Below are 19,274 nucleotides of genomic sequence, written 5' to 3' on the forward strand. Positions count from 1 at the left end.
GCCCCGTCACGTGGCCTGGGGTAAACACAGTAAGTCAGCAGGAATTTTTAGGATCTAGAATAAGTTCCTAGAACCCTAGCCAATCCCAGAGACACCCATACCACTGGAGATAGAGCCAACCTGGTTCCTGTGTGTACATGGACACACATAAATCTTTATACATACACAGACAAAAGATGTAAATCTGAAGAAGACCAAAGGACAATGGTTAGTACTACATGATACCCAGTGCAGAAGCAACACAGTTGATAGTGTTTGCACAGTGTACAAGGAAGCCTGGATTCTCTGCCTAGAACCTCATAAACTGGTCATGGTGGTATAGACCTGCAACTCTAGCACTCAGGAGATGGAGACAGGATGCTCAGAAGTTGAGTTATCCTCAGCTATATGGCAACTTTGAGGCCAGAATGCTACATAAGACCCTGTGTTCAAAATAAATATATAAATGGATGGTTCCTGGTTGTTACATAACCTCGTAGACTCAGGAAGGAGGAAGACTGCAAATGTAAAGTGATCCTGGGCTACATATTGAAAGGGTTAAAAAATTTCAAAAACTCCTAGCAGCCTGAGCAGAAACAAGAGTGCAGTTCAGCTTGGTCGTGAGCTCTTGTGTTTCAGGAACTTGGCTGACCACAAGATTAGATGGTTGAGTACAAATAGGCTCTTGAGAATAGCCTATACAAAATGTTGCCCATGACTGTTTCTTGGACCCTGTCACAAACTAAATAATGGGCTGGGACTCTCCACAGGTACTCTCCAATAACCTTTATTTCCCCTGGGTTATGGTTCCCCCCCACTGGGTTGTGGTTTTTTCCTTGTGGTTTTTGCCTTTAAATTTTCTCTGCCTCCAAAGCACAGGGTCAGACTCCACTGCTCCTGTGTGGGTCTTGACCTCTGCATGCTGATTGCATCGAGTTTGGTGTCTTGTGAGTTATTGGGTGGCTGTGAATTCCTGAGGCTTGGATGAGGTCGTCCCTTTGTGGGGGTGTTACATTTTTGGTTCCTTGACCGGGAATCAACAACCACCCTAAGCTGTAAGAACCCACTTGGAGGTATAATTTCTGTGTTTTTGGCAAACTCTGTTGTCTATATTGTCTCAGTAAAAGATTTCTGGTTCTGTGTTTTTCTGTGTTTTGGGCCCATTCTCTTGTCTGTATTGTCTCAGTAAGCTGGTTTTTTGAAAGTACTTTCGGGTTTTGCAGCTGTTTGTAGCCGTTTCTATCTCAGGAGAAGATGAATGGAGTGATTGACAGATGTGCTAGAGAAATAGCCAGCTGCAGCCCTGGGAGACATCCCAGGAGGGCAGGAATTCTCAGGGACGCCTGGGAGATTCCCATCTGGGTACCAGGGGGTGGGGGTTGGGACACAGTGGTCCTCTTGGTAGGGAGGACATGGAATCCTTCCCAGCTGGCACTGGGTGTTGGGGAGGACAAGGAATCCCTCCTGGCTGGCACTCGTGATTGAGACAGGTTTTTGTTAGTCTCTCTGTGTGTTTGTTTTGTCTGGGTTTTATGTTACTTTTGACTATGGAACACACTGTAACTAAAGTTTAACCTTAGATTATTGGACTGAAGTTAAAACCAGAGCACATAAATTATCAGTTGAGATTTAAAAAAAAAAAGACTGTGAGAGACTTTTTGTGCCTCAGAGTGGCCGATTTTTGATGTTTGCTGGCCGCCAGAAGGGACTTTTGACTTGACTATTATTTTTTAAAATTAAAGCTATTATTTTTCAAGAAGGACCAGGGTTACATCTTGATCAACAGCCATACATTACTGTGTGGCAGGACCTGGTCCAAGATTCACCACCATGGGTGAGAAGGAGGAAGCCAGGCTCTGAGCCATGGCCCTCTGCAGAACGAGGCACAGACCAAACTGGAAGATTAATCACCCTTCCTTTTCAGATAGTCCTGCCAGTTTGACAGGACTAGAAGTCTTTAATGTTTTTCCACCAGCCCACTAGGGATGATTGCCTGAAACTTTTACAGGTTCTCTTTAACCACAGAAGAATAAGAAAGGATCCTGTTAGAAGCCCCCTCTTAACTGACCAGAGTGAGACTTCAACAGGGTTACAGGTAGGGAGCGGCTGACAAATTATCCCACCGGGCTCTGGTGACAGGTAAGAATGTACAGCATATAGAGGGATTAGAAGATAGAGAGAGAGAAAGGATAGGGTCTAGACAGACAGTGAACTTGGGCAACAGAAAACCAAAACCAAATGGGAGCAGAGAGATAACAAAGACATCTGTTAAAAAGGTGTGCCTACTGTACTTTACAGTGTGCCTACTGTAACGAAAAAGGACATTGTGCTCGAGACTGTCCAAAGAAAAAAGGCAGGACCCCTAAGGTCCTGGCTCTTGAAGAAGATGACTAGAGGGGAACCTGAAAATGGAGGGGACCTCTATGGACTTTCTGGTGGATACTGGAGCAGAATATTCAGTTCTGAAACAATCATTGGGAAAATTTAAAAAAGCAAAAATACCTTAGTCATAGGGGCAAATGGGCAGAAACAATATTCTTAGACCATTTCACAAACTGTTGACCTGGGGAAAGGACAAGTATCTCATTCTGGTTATTCCTGAGTGCTCTAAGCCTTTGTTGGGGAGAGACAAAGTTGAAGTTTACTCAGACAGGACCAGGGGTGTCTTGAGAGAACCACCACTGCTATGATATTGGCCTTAAAACTAGAAGATGAGTAACGGCTTCAGCTTCATGAGCTCCAAAAACTACAAAAAGGCCCCCCTCAACATTAGTAAATGGTTAACAGAATTTCCAAAAGTTTGGACTAAAACCACCGCCTCCTCTATTGGAATGTGGCAGAACCCAATGAGTCGTGAAGCCAGAAAAAAATTAGACCTCACATTCACAGACTGTTACAACAGGACACTCTGGTTCCTTGCCAGTCACCATGGAACACCCCCCTGCTACTGGTAAAGAAGCCAAGCACTAAAGGCCTACAAAAAACTAAGACACTACTGACTTTTGACTTAGTTGCCAGCAGATGGCCTACTTGTCTGAAAGCCATCACTGCTGTGGCCTTGCTTAAATTGACTCTGGGACAGCAGGTAACTGTTGTGGCAACCCACTCCCTTGAGAACATTATCCAGCAGCCCCCTGACCAATAGATGACTAATGCCCACCTGAAAGGGTGATCCCTCCCCCACCCCCCCGCCATCCTGAACCCTTCTAACTTGCTGCCTGAGACAGATGATTCCTCCCCCATCCATCACTGTATTGACATGCTGACAGAAGAACCGGGTATTCAATGTGACCTGAAGAACCAACCTTGGCCAGGAAGTCTGAACTGGTATACCGACAAGAGCAACTTTATTATTAAAGGTAAGTAGATGGCTAGAGCAGCACTGGTAAATAAAAAACAAGTGATTTGGGCCAACAGCCTGCCAGAAAGAACACTGATAGCAGGTATGCTTTTGCCACTGCCCATATTCATGGGGCAATTTACAGAGGGGACTGCTGACTTCTGCAAAAAAGACATTAAGAACAAAAAAAATAGTGAGCCTCCTCGAGGCCATCCAGTTGTCTAAAAATGTGGCCATAATTCATTGTCCTGGACATCAAGAAACTCAAGATGCTGTTGCTAAAAGAAATCAGATGGCGGATTTGACTGCTAAAAAGGCTGCTCAAAGAGCTATGATCCTGACTTGAAAGTTCTAGAAAATATCTTGATGTCCATGTTAAAAATAGTCCTTCCACAGAGAGAAGGACAAAGATATGTGACAAATTTACATCGTTTGGCTCACCTAAGAACTAAACACCTAAAGAACTTAATAAAGTCCTCCCAATTTTATGTGTTGAAACTGTGAGGCCTGTGCCCTGACTAACACTGGGTATTCAAGATGTCCCCCAGGAAGAAGACTTCAAAGAGACAGACCTGGGGCCTACTGAGAAGTGGACTTCACGGAAGTCAAAACTGCTAAATATGGTAACAAATACTTGTTAGTCTTTATAGATACTTTTCCAGGCTGGGTGGAAGCCTTTCCTACAAGGACTGAGACTGCCAACGTGGTGGCTAAGAAGATCTTAGAAGAGATCTTCCCTAGGTTTAGAATACCCAAGATAATTGGGTCTGACAATAGACCTGCTTTTGTTTACCAGGTAAGTCAGGGACCGGCCACCCAGCTGGAGATTATTTAAAAATTACATTGTGCTTACAGACCCCAGAGCTCAGGACAGATAAAATAATGAATAAAACTATTAAAGAGATCTTAACTAAATTAGCCTTGGAGACTGGCAGGGATGACTGGACAGCCCTCCTTCCTTTTGCCTTGTTCCAGGTTATGATTTAAGCTACCACCTTATAAAATTTTATGTGAGGGGTCTCCACCACTTATTGAGACAGGCAGAATATATGATTCTGATATTCTTTCTAAATCCCTGTTCGCCCACATGAAAACACTTGAGGTGGTCCGACGTGAGGTCTGAGAACAGTTAAAAGAAGCTTATGAGACTGGAGACATGAGTGTGCCAGTTTCAGGTTGGACATGGTATTCTCATCTGCCACCACTGGGTCAAGAACCTTGAACCTCACTAAAAAGGACCATACCTGGTGCTCCTGACCACCCCCACTGTGGTAAAAGTTGAAGACATCTCTACTTAGATTCATGCCTCCCACGTGAAAAGAGCTTCTAATTATAGGCCCCTATATATTAAACAGACTAGTTACTTTTGTTAGAGAAAGAATAAGTGCTATTCAGATTTTGATGTTACACCAATAATATCACGCTTTACAGGGTCGAAAAATCCAGATTATGAAGATGCTGAAATATAGTTCTATGATTAGAACTCTTGCATCAGAAGAAGTGGGGAAATGAAAGGGTTAAAAAACTTCAAAAACTCCTAGCAGCCTGAGCAGAAACAAGAGTGCAGTTCAGCTTGGTCGTGAGCTCTTGTGTTTCAGGAATTTGGCTGACCACAAGATAATAGAGGGTTGAGTACAAATAGACTCTTGAGAATAGCCTATACAAAATGTTGCCCATGACTGTTTCTTGGACCCTTTCACAAACTAAATAATGGGCTGGGACTCTCCACAGGTACTCTCCAATAACCCTTCTTTATTTCCCCTGGGTTATGGTTCCCCCCACTGGGTTGTGGTTTTTTCCTTGTGGTATTTGCTTTTAAATTTTCTCTGCCTCCAAAGCCCGGGGTCAGACCCCACTGCCACTGTGTGGGTCATGGGTCTTGACCTCAGCATGCTGATCCAAATATACCTCTTGTTGATTGCATCGAGTTTGGTGTCTTGTGAGTTATTGGGTGGCTGTGAATTCCTGAGGCTTGGGTGAGGTCGTCCCTTTGTGGGGGTCTTACAATATCATGTTGGCCAGACTAGGCTACATAGTGAGATTCCATCTCAAGAACTAACAGCATGGTGGCCTAAGATTAATTTCATTATCAGAGGCAGAGACAAGAGGGTCAGAAGTTTAAGGTAGAACTAGGTATATGGCTCAATGGGAGATCTTGTCTCAACTAACTCTGGGAGCAACTGAAGAAATCTCCTTATGTGGAACTTTGTCACATACATGTGAACATCCTACAGAAACAGTTGCATACACCATGCACACACAGAAATCAAAACTGTAAAAAATTTCAAGCCAGGTGTGGTTGTACATGCCTTTAATGCCAGCACTCTGGAGGGAGAGTCAGGCAGATCTCTGAGTTCAAGGCCATTCTGATCTACAAAGTGAGTTTAAGACAGCCAGGGCTACACAGAAACACATTCCTGTAAGCCCAAAGAAAAGCCCTATCTCTTGCCCAGAGCTCCTTCCATAAAGGCTCTTTCAGGCCAAAAGAGACAGAGCTCTAACAAAATCCAATGGCTTATAAAAAGAAGTCTCTAGCTCCACTCCTATACCCTTGGTAGGTTGGATACTGTCACCACATGGTAGGGTAGATCAAGGTTGCCCGGCTGACTTTCCCTTGGGTCATGAATCAAAGACCACAAGACAGTTCCCAAACACCTTGCCTTATAATAGGCAGGAATTTTCCAGTTTTAGCATTTTTTTTTTTTTTTTGAGACAGGGTTTCTCTGTGTGGCCCTGGATGTCCTGGAACTCACTCTGTAGACCAGGCTGGCCTCAAACTCAGAAATCTGCCTGCCTCTGCCTCCCAAGTGCTGGGATTAAAGGCATGCGCCACCACCACCCAGTGGGTTTTAGCACTCTTATCTATGGAGGCTTTGAGAAACACATCCAAATTGCATCTCTTTGGAACACAACTAACTACATCTGAGAAATGCAGTATCTATTTAAGCTTGTACATTTTGCCAAAATTAGCTTTTCTATGTACAATAATCAAATAGCTTGTAAAAAAACATTGTCACAAAGATGCTATAGTTTACATTACATTGGTTTGTTTGTTTTTGCTTTTTTGCTATTCCTGAGATGAAAACCAGCCCCCGTCCCCCCCCCCCCCAGGCATGCTGGTCAATGCCTTACCACTGAACACAACCCTCAGGCCTTACTTCATACAAGTACAGTCTATGGGTTTAGACAAACACATAATTCCACGTATCCAATATTATTGTGTAGGACAGAATACTTTCAGTATTGTGAAGTCCTCTGTGCTCTTTGCATCTGCCTCCCACTGTTGCTAGGCAGCTGCTTCAGAGGTTTTGACTTTTCTAAATCTTGAGACTTACAGTCTTACAGGATTTGACAGCCTTCAGTGGGAATTCTTCCACATGGTTGCTTGCATTTCTAGAGAAAAAACTTTTTAGTTTTGTTTTGTTATTTTTTCAGTTTTGTTTTTTAATTTTGCTGAGATAGGGTCACACTAATGACACAGTGGACATGTTTTAAACATTCAGAAACCTTGGGTTTGGGGGTGGTGATTTCAATCCCAAAGATGTAGGAAAAAGACCACAGACCCTAATCATCATGGCCAAATTAATTAAAGCAAGCAATCAATTCAAGCAAGCTTTTTGTTTTGGGTACTCAAGCTGTTTCCCACTAACGAGGCTTTTGAGAGGTCACCACTGGACATGGAAAAGATAAGGGGGTTTACAAACGGGGGCAAATAGGCAGGTTATATAAGCATATCGATTTAGTTGGTTATAACAACCTCATGAAAACAAAGAGATGGTTGCAATTTGGTCGTGAGGCATGCATACATATGCACATATAAAACAACAGATGGTCATAATAACCTTTGTGGAACAGGCAGAACAGAACCATTTGTAGTTAAGATTGTAGGTGGGGCAAGGCCCAATCCTTGAGAATACAGGTTTAATAACAAACAGGAATGAAACTAGTTTGTCTCTATTATAAGAGAGATTTCAGGAAAAAGATTGAGACAGGCTGGTTTATCAGCTGGAAAGATGATGGCTCAGCAGTTAAAAGCCTGTGCTTCTCTTACAGAGGACCAAAGTTCCTTTACCAGCACACAAAGGGCAGGTCATAAGGAGGTGATTATGATGCCCTCTTAAGTCCTCTGTGGGAACTGCATGCTTGTGATGTACTTACATGCTGTCAAAATAATCAAACTCATAAAATAAATAATTTGTTTCTTTATTTAATGAATGATTACAAACGATAAAAAACTTTTAAGATATTACACATACATACACACACACACACACACACACATTTTTTATGTGCATATGAAGAACCCCAAACTCGGAAGACCCTTACTCAAGTCTCAGAAAATCACGGCCACCCAAAAATCACAAAACACAGTACCTGGATGCAATCAGCAGAGGTTTATTAGGGAGGAGAGTGGGCCAGCCAAAGGTCAAATTTGCTTGCTCATGCAGGAGCTGAATTTGACAAAAGACAGGCAAGCTGAGTGGATTTTTAAAGAGGAAAACTACAAACCAGGGGAGTGAGGAGGGGGTGAGGGGTTGCTAAGGAAAGATAACATAAAAATAGTGGAGAATTCCAAAGGAACTCAACATAAGTGAGTTAGGGTCATGTGGAAAACACTCTGTATACTCATTCTTCTCAAAAATGTGGTCTTGCCCTGTCACTTGTTCAACTATTTCTCAGTTGTTGCCCTGTCATCATGGGTACTAACTTCTCAGCCCCACCTAGGTGACTTGCATTTTTCTTTGTGGTCAGGAATGTGTCTTCCTGCTTTGGGCCTTCCCCACCCACAGGTGGGCTCTCTTCCCTGAGGTCTAAGGAATGTTAATCTAGCAAGTATCCTCTGACTCAAGGATAATGTACTCCTCCAGAAATGTATCCTGGGCAGTGAAGGCCTGAAATCTTACATTCAGTTCCGCTCTCTTGGAACTAGTGAACCTGCATTCTTTTGCTCAGGTCTAGGGGTCATAAAAATTTTCTATATTTTTCATGCCCTTTAAAGAAAAGCCTGAAGAAAAGTCTGTATACATTTAATAAAGGATCTTTATAGTTATTCACTCTACACATGAATGCTTTACTTGCATTTATATATGCAGGTGTCATATCTGCCTGGTACCCATATTGGCCAGAAGACAAAAGTCAGATCACCTAGGACTGGAGTTACAGACAACTGTGAGTCACATTGTGGGTGTTGGAAACAAAATCTCAGTTCTCTGGATGAGCAGTCAGAACTCTTAACCACTGAGCCATCTCTCCAGACCCTGGCCCCCACATAATTATTATTTATAATTAATTATTTAGATAAGGTTTTTATATCCCAATGGACTTTATAGGACAGTCAGCACCTGATATTAAAAAAGAAACTGCAGTGTCTAGAAAGACTTCAGGATTGTACATTATGGGATCTTGTGAAGGAAGCAGAGAAAGTATAAGAAAGAGACCGAGGAAGAGAAGCAAGAAAGAGAAAGAGAGAGAGAAGAGAGAGAAGATAGGTGGGATCGCAAACAAGAGAGGAATCTGATCATGATACTGGCAGCTGTGGTAGGAGAGAGAGAGAGAGAGCGAGAGCTAGAGAGCGAGAGAGCGAGAGAGCGAGAGAGAGAGAGAGAGAGAGAGAGAGAGAGAGAGAGAGAGAGAGAGAGGACAAGGACAGGGCCTAGGCAAATAGGGAACCTGGGCAACAGAAGACCCAGACCCAGTAGAAACACAGAGCTACAGTGACTCCTGCTGGACAAAGATCAGTGTTCCCACTGCAAACAACAAGAGCATTGGGTCCAAGATTGCCCCAAGAAGAAGCCTAGGACTCCTAAGGTCCTGGCCCTTGAAGAAGATGATTACAGGGGATGAGGCTCGGACTCCCTCCCCAAGCCTAGGGTAAACTTGAGAGTGGAGGGGACCCCAATGGACTTTCTGGTAGGTACCAGAGCCAAATATTCAGGCTTGGAACAAGGATTAGGAAAGTTTAAAGACAAAAATACCGTGGTGGCGGAGGCCACAGGACAGAAAAAATATCCTTGGACCTCTTCCAGAATGATTGACCTGGGGAGTGGCAACCTTTTTGTTGTGGCCTGCTCAGCTCTGCCTGGCTAGAGACAAAAGACTTAACAATGCCTGAATAATTACTATAACAAAAATGTTGCGACCTGCTCCGCTCTTCCTGGCTTGGCCTCCCAAGTGCTGGGATTAAAGGCATGCGCCACCACTGCCTGGCTCAAACTGCCGTTCTGGTCCTCGGGTCAGGGTCTAGAGAGAGAGAGAGTGGGGATAAGGGGAAGAGACGCACAGAATGGAGACAAGACAGAGGTTCTGATCAAGTCTCATTTATTGAAGGGAAGTCTGGGGGATTTATACACCTTTTCCACATGCGTTGTAGTCGCGTGGATATGATGTAAGCCTTACAGGCATGGATAGCACGTGCACCGTGCGCCTTGCAGGCATAGATACCATGTGCGCCTTGCAGGCATGTATGGCGTGGCTAGCATGTGGATAGCTGCTTTCTAGCAGCTTTCTGCTAAAAGTTGGCTCCCAACACCCTTTCCTGAGTGCCCCATGCCCCTTCTAGGGAGGGACTTGCTGATGAAACTAAAGGCCCAGATCCAGTTTACACAGATGGGGCTGGAGGTTACCTGGGGGACTCCCACCTCAGTGATACTTGCCATTAAATTAGAAGATGAATATCAGTTTCACGAACCTCCAGGAGCACAGGATGTTTCAGAAATTAGCAGATGGTTGACAGAATTCCAAAAAGCGTGGGCTGAGACTGGGGGCATGGGTATGGCAGAAAGAGTTCCCCCTATCATGGTTGAACTAAAAACTGGAGCCCTCCCCATTGGGGTGTGACAGTACCCAATGAGTAAAAAAGCCAGAGAGGGAATCAGACGACATATCCGAAGGCTGCTTCATTCAACAGGGCATCCTGGTTCTTTGTCAGTTACCATGGAATACTCCCTTGTTGCCAGTGAAAAAGCCAGGCACTAATGACTACAGGCCAGTGTAGGATCTGAGAGAGGTGAACAGGAGAGTCCAGGATATTCACCCAACCATACCAAACCCCTACAATCTCCTCAGTTCACTGCCACATGAAGGAAACTGGTATACTGTTTTGGACTTGAAAGATGCCTTTTTCTATCTAAAACTACATCCTTCTAGCCAGTCAATTTTTGCTTTTGAATGGAGGGATCCGAATACTGGATTAACTGGGCAGCTGACCTGGACCAGGCTGCCTCAGGGATTTAAGCCTATTTGATGAGGCTCTTCATCGAGACCTGGCCACCTTCAGAGCTGAAAATACTCAAATAACTTTGCTTCAGTTCATAGATGATTTATTTTGGCAGCATCAACTGAATCTGAGTGTCTCCAAGGGACCAAGAGACTGCTGACAGAATTGGGTGAGTTGGGATATGGGACCTCTGCTAAAAAAGCTCAGTTGTGTAAATCTGAGGTCACCTATCTGGGATATACCCTGAGAGATGGAAAGCAGTGGGTGACGGAAGCTAGGAAAAAGACCTAGATCCCTGTCCTGACCACCTCATGCCAGGTGAGAGATTTTTTGGGCACTGCTGGCTTTTATAGACTGTGGATTCCAGGTTTTGCCACATTGGCAGCCCCCTTGTACCCTTTCACGAAAGAAGAAGGAAGATTTACATGGACTCCTGAACACCAAAAAGCCTTTGAAGGCATCAAAAAAGGCCTAATTGACAGCTGTGGCTTTGGCTCTGCCTGACTTAACAAAGCCTTTCTTCACTCTATTCATAGATGAGAGGGCAGGGGTTGCCAGAGGGGTCCTGACACAGACCCTGGGGCCATGGAAAAGGCCAGTGGCTTATTTATCCAAGAAATTAGACCCAGTTGCCAGTGGGTGGCCCACCTGCTTGGTGGCCATTGCTGCTGTAGCTGTTCTTGTCAAAGACTCTGGGCCAGCAGATCACTGCAGTAGCACCCCATGCTCTGGAGAGCATCATTCGGCAGACTCCCGACCGGTGGATGACTAATGCCCGCATGACACACTACCAAAGCTTGTTGTTAACAGAAAGAGTGACTTTTGCTGCACCAACTGTCCTAAACCCAGCCACTCTGCTACCCGACGCGAGTGACCCTCCCCACTCCCCCAACCATACCAGTGTCTTGAGATACTGGTGGAGGAAACAGGAGTCCAGAAAGACCTGATGGATCAACCATGGAATGGTGTCCCCAGTTGGTACATGGATGGTAGTAGCTTTGTGGTAGAAGGTAAGCAGATGGCAGGGGCAGTGGTAGTAGATGGAAAACAAGTCATATGGGCCAGCAGCTTACCAGAAGGAACCTCTGCCCAGGAAGCAGAGCTAATAGCCCTGATCAGGCCTTGTGGATGGCAGAAAAGAAGCCCATCAACCTTTACACTGACAGCAGGTATGCATTCACTACCGCTCATGTGCGCGGGACTATTTACAGACAAAGGGTGTTGCTAACATCAGCAAGAAAAGATACTAAGAATAAAGAAGAAAATTTGAGTTTGTTAGAGGCGATCCATTCACCAAAGAAGGTGGCTATCATTCACTGCCATGGGCACCAGAAGGATCAGAGTGTGGTAGCCCAAGGCAACTGGATGGCAGACTGAGAAGCAAAAAAAAAAAAAAAAAAAAAAAAAAAAAAAAAAAAAAAAAAACGCCACTAAGGGACCCTCAGCACTGGTGGCCAGGGTCCTACCACCCTGGATCCACACAAAAGTCTATTATGCCACCAGAGAAACTAGCTTCAGATACACTCCCGAAGAACACCAGATAATGAAAAAACTGAGGCTGACCCAAGAATCTCCCTATGGAGTTGTGGAGGCCGAAGGTGGAAAATAAATCCTCCCTCAAGAGGGACTAACCTACATCAATTAACCTGCCTAGGAGTTAAAAAGCTGAGAGAGGTGGTAAGATCTTCAGACTACTATGTAATTGGATTATCTGACCTGACTGAGGAAGTCATAAGAAACTGTAGGGCCTGCACCCTAACCAATGCCAGACCCACCATGCGCCTCCAAAAGACAGGCCAGGAGCCTACCGGGAAGTAGACTTCACAGAAGTCAACATCGCCAAATATGGTAACAAGTATTTGCTACTTTTTATAGCTACCTTCTCAGGATGGGTAGAGACTTTTCCTACCAAAAATGAGACTGCTAATATAGTGGCCAAGAAGATCTTAGAAGAAATCTTCCCCAGGTTAGGAATACCTAAGGTAATAGGGTCTGATAATGGACCTGCCTTTGTTGCCCAGGTGAGTCAGGGACTGGCTACCCAACTAGGGATAAATTGGAAATTACATTGTGCATATAGACCCCAGAGTTCAGGACAGGTAGAAAGGATGAATAGAACTCTAAAAGAGACCTTGACTAAATTGGCCGTAGAGACCAGCAGGGGTGACTGGACAGCTCTCCTTCCCTTTGCCTTGTTCCGGGTTCAGAATACCCCTGGACAGTTTAAGCTGACCCCTTATGAAATTCTGTGCTAGAGGCAGGCGGGGTGTACGATCCTGATGCTGTTCTTTCTAAATCCTTGTTGGCTCCCATGAAAGCACTTGAAGTGGTCTGGCGCAAAGTCTGGGAGCAGCTGAAAGAGGCCTATGAGACCAGAGATCCGAGTGTGCCACACCAGTTCCAAGTGGGAGACGCAGTCCTAGTCTTGCGTCACCAAGCTGGGAACCTTGAGCCACACTGGAAAGGACCATACCTGGTGCTCCTGACCACCCCCACAGCAGTGAAAGTAGAAGGCATTTCTGCTTGGATTCATGCCTCCCACATGAAGAGAGCTCCTGAATCCACCAAAGATGAATGGGAACTGGAAAAGACTGCTGATCCTCTTAAGTTGCGTCTGTCACAGACACTGTTCTGAGTGAGAATACTAATCCCCATGCCCCTCAACAGCTTACTTGGTGTAGCTGCCTGCGGCCACAAGTCAACTGGGTTCACCTGAAAAGGGGGCTGGGAATTGAAGGGAAAAGGAGGGCAAGAAGAGATGAGGCCAAGACAAAGTTCTCTGATCAAGGCCCCAAGCTTTAATGTTCAGCTCTCAATTTAAAGGGGAAGACCCAACCCACAACCCCTCCTGGTTTCAGATGGGTGGGATAATCCATAGTCCGTTCCAGGTCACGGCCGGAGATGTCTCAAGGCAAGCCCAGGGGCAGTTCTGCTTCTGTGTTCTGGGCAGCCAAGGTGGGTAACTCCACCTAGATCCTGTCACTTGACCTTGTTGTGGTAAACAAGGTCTCTCAGGCTTGCTCATGGTGGGGGGAAGGGTACAACTTGGCAGATCTTAGACCTAGGTACTGGAATCATTGTAAATAGCACACAACAGATTGCCCCTCTGGGGACATGTGGCCTGTCTTACACTTCTGTTTCTGACAGATCAACTCTGCAGCTGGGAGTATTCCCTCCCAACTTAGTACGCAGTTATGGGTTTTACAGCTGTCCTGGTACTGACAAAGACACATACTGTGGGGGTCCTCAAGACTTCTTTTGTAGGAGGTGGATCTGTGTCCTTTCAAATGATGGAGATTGGTGGTGGACTACATCATCCACTCAAGATAGATTGACTTTTTCTTTCATCAACTCAGGGCCAGGCAAATATGTGATGACAGAATTATATAAAGGTAGACCATGCTCTCCAGCCGACTTAGATTACATAAAAATAGAGTTTACTGAAAAGGGGAAAAAACTGACCTTTTTAGATGGCACAATGGCATGACCTGGGGTTAGTCTTTTTAAACATGGGGGAGGGGCAGGATCTAACCTTCTCATCTGCCTGAAAATAGAGTGTCCCCCTCCCCAGCCAATAGGCCCCAACAAAGTATTACTTGAACAAGGTCCCCCGACCCCCGTTCCACCACCACCTAGAGAGACTCATGTCCCTTCAAGGGCCCTTACATCTAGCCCCTCTCCAGTACTGGCTAGTACTTCTTTGCCCCTTTCTCCAACGGGACAAAGACTATTTAATCTGATCCAAGGAGCATTTGCTGTGTTAAGCAGGTCCAATCCTAATATGACAGAATTTTGTTGGCTTTGCCTCACCTCAGGACCCCCTATTATGAAGGAATTGCAGTATCTTGAACCTTTAATTATACTACCAGTCATGATGCTTGTGTCTGGAACAATAGAAATAAACTGACACTTACTGAGGTCTCGGGAAAAGGGACCTGCCTAGAAACTCACCAGCTGCCTATAAACATCTATGTAATGAAACTCTTAGGAGCCTGAGAACCTCTGATGCCAGGTATTTATTCCCTGGGATAGATAAGTGGTGGGTTTGTAGTACAGGGCTAACCCTTTGTGTGTCAACTTCTGTCTTTAATGACACCAAAGACTGTTGTGTACTTGTGCAGCTAGTACCTAGAGTCTATTATCACCAAGCCACCACCTTTGAAGATGAATTTGATATACATCCGAGGCATTTTTGGTGAGAACATATCTCTTTGACTCTGGCTGTAATCCGAGGGCTAAGAATGGCGGCTGGTGTCGGGACAGGAACCACCACCCTAGTACAAGCTTCTCAGTACTTCCACTCATTAAGATCAGCCATGGAGAAGGCTCTAGAACAGTCCATATCCAAGCATGAAGAATACTTGACTTTCCTATCAGAAGTGGTCTTACAAAATAGAGGGGATTAGACTTGCTGTCTTTAAAAGATGGAGGGCTATGCGCTTCCCTCAGAGAAGAATGTTGCTTTTATGTAGACCATTCAAGAATGATTAGAGACTCAATGAGTAAACTTAGAGAAAGATTAGATAAAAGTCAGAGGGACAGAGAAGCACAACAAGGATGGTTTGAAAGTTGGTTTGATAGATCCCCATGGATGACTACTTTGATATCTTCCCTTATGGGACCCCTTTTGATTTTGATTTTTGCTACTAACTATCGGCCCCTGTGTGTTAAATAGATTAGTTACCTCTGTTAAAGAAAGGGTAAGTCCTGTTCAGATTTTAATGCTTCGCCAACAGTATCAGGCTCTTCAGGGTCAGGAAAATAAGAGAGATGACGATGTTGAACTGTAGCTCTATGATTAGAGCTCTTTACTAGAAGGAGTAGGGAATGAAAAGAATAGAAACTTTTTGAGACCCAGAACAGATAAAGTGGAGCCAGGCTGTCTATGTTCCAGGAACTTAGCTGACCACAATAAGGCGGAACCAAGAATGCAGGCCATCTGGTTCACGAGCTCTAGGTTCCAGAAACCTGGCTAACCACAAAGTAGATGATTGAGCGAGATTAAATTCCTAAGAAATACATGTTCCCCACATGACTGACTAAATGATGGGCTGGTACCTTCCACTGGTATTCCCCCTTACCCCCTGGTTTGTGTTTTTTTTTTCTGTTAAATACCCTTCTTCCCCTGAAACCTCACTGTGATTTTTGTTGTTTCAGGGTCTAAGAGATTCCCCCAAATATTTCAGAGTATTGCCTTCCGTCTGGTTGCTTGCCAGAACTTGAGGATAGGACCCTACTTCTGGGCTGGAGAAATGATTCAGCAGTTAAGAGGTCTCACTGCTCTTCCAGAGGACCCAGATACAATTCCTGTCACTTAGGTAGCATCTTATAGTCCATCTGTTTCTATAACTCCACTTCAAAGGGCTCCAGTGTCCTCCCTCTATGGCCCTATTCTGGACATTGCGGGCACTAGGAATGCATGTGGTACACAGACATGCAGGCAAAACATCCATAATAGTGTAATGGCACAGAATTCTAATCCTTATTAAACCTTATTTAAGCTGGTTTTTCCTGTAAATACTTTTGAGAATCTTGGGTTGCTACTTTCCCATTGTAAGATTCCTCCAATACTTAAGGGACCAAAACAGCCTTTCAGCAACTAGCAAGAATGAACTGATCCAAGACCCATATGGCTTTCCCAGGCCCATCGCCCCATGCCTTTGAGACAATGGGGCAGATCTAACTTGTCTCACATCTGCAGGGTGGAGCCAGCACTAAGTGAGAAAGGATTGCCGTTCTTCCATTTCTACTTAGCTCTCAACTAAGAATGCAGTCAGAGAGATGGCACAGAGGGAATGATGCTGGCCATTGCAGCCCTCCAAAGGTCTGAGACCTGACCAACAGGACAGCCTGGCCTAGACCAAGTAAAAGAAATACTTTGAGATAATCAAGTTTGGTCTATTATTATACAAAATGTGCCTAAGTTAATCAAGCAAGTCCTAGTTTAAACGTAGGTGAGATGCTATTTATTTACACAAACATCTGCATTTGTGTTTTCTGTGTCCTTATATTTCTTGTTATTCATACTGAAGTAGTTCTGAACTGATAGAATATCATAGTTCCTATTTACCACAATGAATATGATGTTCAAAACAGTACATTATCTTTTTTTGTTGCTTTTCAAATCATATGTAGGAAAACATAAGAATCCTCTAGAGTCTAGAATGCTAAACAGGAACAAAACATGTTCCCCCTCCATTTACTTTTTTCATTCCGACATAGTTTATAAAGGTGTCTTCAGTGAACCAGGCATGGAGCTATGACCTCTGTGCATAGCCATTCCTATGTGTGCATCTACCTGGCTTCATTCCCGTGAGGCTTTAGGACCCTGCTACCTATTTTGGTTTTTGTTGTTTATTTTACCCCTGAAAGTAAGTGTCTTTCACCCAATGGCCTCTATCCTTCATCACAAGTCTATTGTAACACATCCAGTACTGTAAACTGTTTTTATAGCGTATTTGATATTTTAACCTTGTGTGTATGTGAATGTTGGTGTGTGTGTGTGTGTGTGTTTAGGAAGCATTTGTGAGTACACTATGAGAAGCACAGTGTACATGTCCAACAGGGAAGAACATTTTAACAACAGGGGAGAACATTTTAACTTTGTCTGAGAATGGAGTCCCTCTTTCTGTCACAGTACTGCCCACGCCAGGCTAACTGGCCTACACTCTGACTTTATTGTTCTCTCTTTGACTTCTCTCTGCCTATACCAAGGTAAGGATGTCATATGCACTACTGGTCCTGGTTAATTCCATGCTTTCGAAGGAGCTGAGTTAAGATGTCAGGCTCACAGAGCTAACAATTTTTATCTACTGAGACACCTCCAGGATCCTAGATATATAATAGGATGCCTTGCTGTAATACAGGTTTTACATATAGTGACAAATGTTAAAACAAGTGCATTCTGTATCTTCTCTCTCCTAGATGGACATCAATGAGGGATTATATTCCTTGTGAAAAATTAAATAGTGCAGTGTGCAAAACTCGTTTCAAGAGAATTTCACTTGAATCACTATAGACTAATTAATTGATGTGTTCTCTCTCTTCCTATTTGCATACACACACATATGTATATATATATATATATAAATTTATATGTGTTTATATGGTTGAATACCTCCCTTATTTGCACCTATTGATGACATAAGATAATTTACATACTAATAAAAGGTCATTCTACCAAATAGCAAATGGGCATATTACTTGGTCAAGATGAAGCAAAAAAACTTAAAACTATAGATAGAAAGGACATGAAATATGGACTTGTCTGCAGGAGACTGTGGGGGAGGAGACACTGTAAACCAAGCCTTTGATGGGCAGGGTGACAGGATCTCACTACTGGGAATCAGCATCCAGGAGTGCATCTGCATTTAGGGGTGACGCGTTCTGCCTGTCCTTGTTCACCAGAGCAATCCTGGTCTCACTTTCTTATGTTTGAGACTCCACAGGAGCTGCCTTATAGGATACCTTCCCAATCCCCACCTCCCCTTGCTACTAACACACAGAGAGGGCATAGATACAGGTTATCCTGCTTCTCTGAAATGTCTCAGCATCTCAGAACTTTTGTGGCCAGACATCTTTAAACTTAATGATCTCCCTCCAACCGCAGCCCCATCTAGCCCAGTTCCTAGATCTAGGGTTGTCAGGGTTGTCATCTCTGGTTTTCAGTCACTCTGTTCTCTCTCTCTCTCTCTCTCTCTCTCTCTCTCTCTCTCTCTCTCTCTCTTTCTTTCTTTGAAAAGGCTCTCTCCTGGAGCTGTGCCTCAGGTAGGTGTAGGAGTCCCAGGCCTGTCAGAAAATCGCCCATGTCCCCAGAACCCTTCAATGGTCTGGGAGGCTCCCCCGTCATTCTATGCAAGCAACCACGCTGTGTGCCCCAAGGGGCCGAGGAGCCTAGGCTGGGTCTTGCCTCTGGGTAAAAGTGAGAAGAAACAGACAGAGTATGCTGTAGTCTCAAGGGTGTCCAAAACAGGCCAGGCTGCCAGGAAACCATCCTGGTAGGGTCCCTTGAAAGCCTCCTGGCTCTGATGCTTGACACACAAACAGGCAGCATAGTCAGAGCTTCTCCTGACTAGTTACTATCCCTAACATCCAGAGAGATGAGCCAAGATGAAGGCTCAAAACACACCTGGCCTTCTCTGCCATGTCCAGGGATTTCTGGAAGAATACACATGGTTATAGAATAAACAGATGGGCAGTCTAGGCTCCCAGAAAACTGAGAGACCAGAGTTTCTCTCTGTCTCTGTCTCTCTGTCTGTACCTCTCTCTCTCTCTCTCTCTCTCTCTCTCTCTCTCTCTCTCTCTCTCTCTCTCTGTGTGTGTGTGTGTGTGTGTGTGTCTGTCTGTCTGTCTGTCTGTCTGTCTCTCTCTCTCTCTCTCTGTGTGTGTGTGTGTGTGTGTGTGTGTGTGTGTGTGTGTGTGTGTGTGTGTGTATGTGTTTGTATGTATGTATCTATCTGTTCTGTGTCCTCTAGTCAGGAAACTAGGCCCTGCATGGCCCTGAAACAGGTGCAGTTTGGGCCCAGGGTGTATCCTTTCTTATGGTGCTGAGCTCAGCATTGTCTGGGAAGGCCAGGTTTGGATGTAGGGGAACCCCTTAAGGCTGTATGTATGCCCAGGCCATAGGTCGGGTGGGCACAAGGTGTAGAAAGGCCCCAGGGGGACAGCAGGGGGGTTGTTCCTGATGGTACTTCTGTCATGGTGGATCGATGAGAAAATTGCTTGGTAATAAATACTATG

This window comes from Arvicanthis niloticus, chromosome X (genome assembly GCF_011762505.2).
Source record: "Arvicanthis niloticus isolate mArvNil1 chromosome X, mArvNil1.pat.X, whole genome shotgun sequence".
Taxonomy (NCBI): domain Eukaryota; kingdom Metazoa; phylum Chordata; class Mammalia; order Rodentia; family Muridae; genus Arvicanthis; species Arvicanthis niloticus.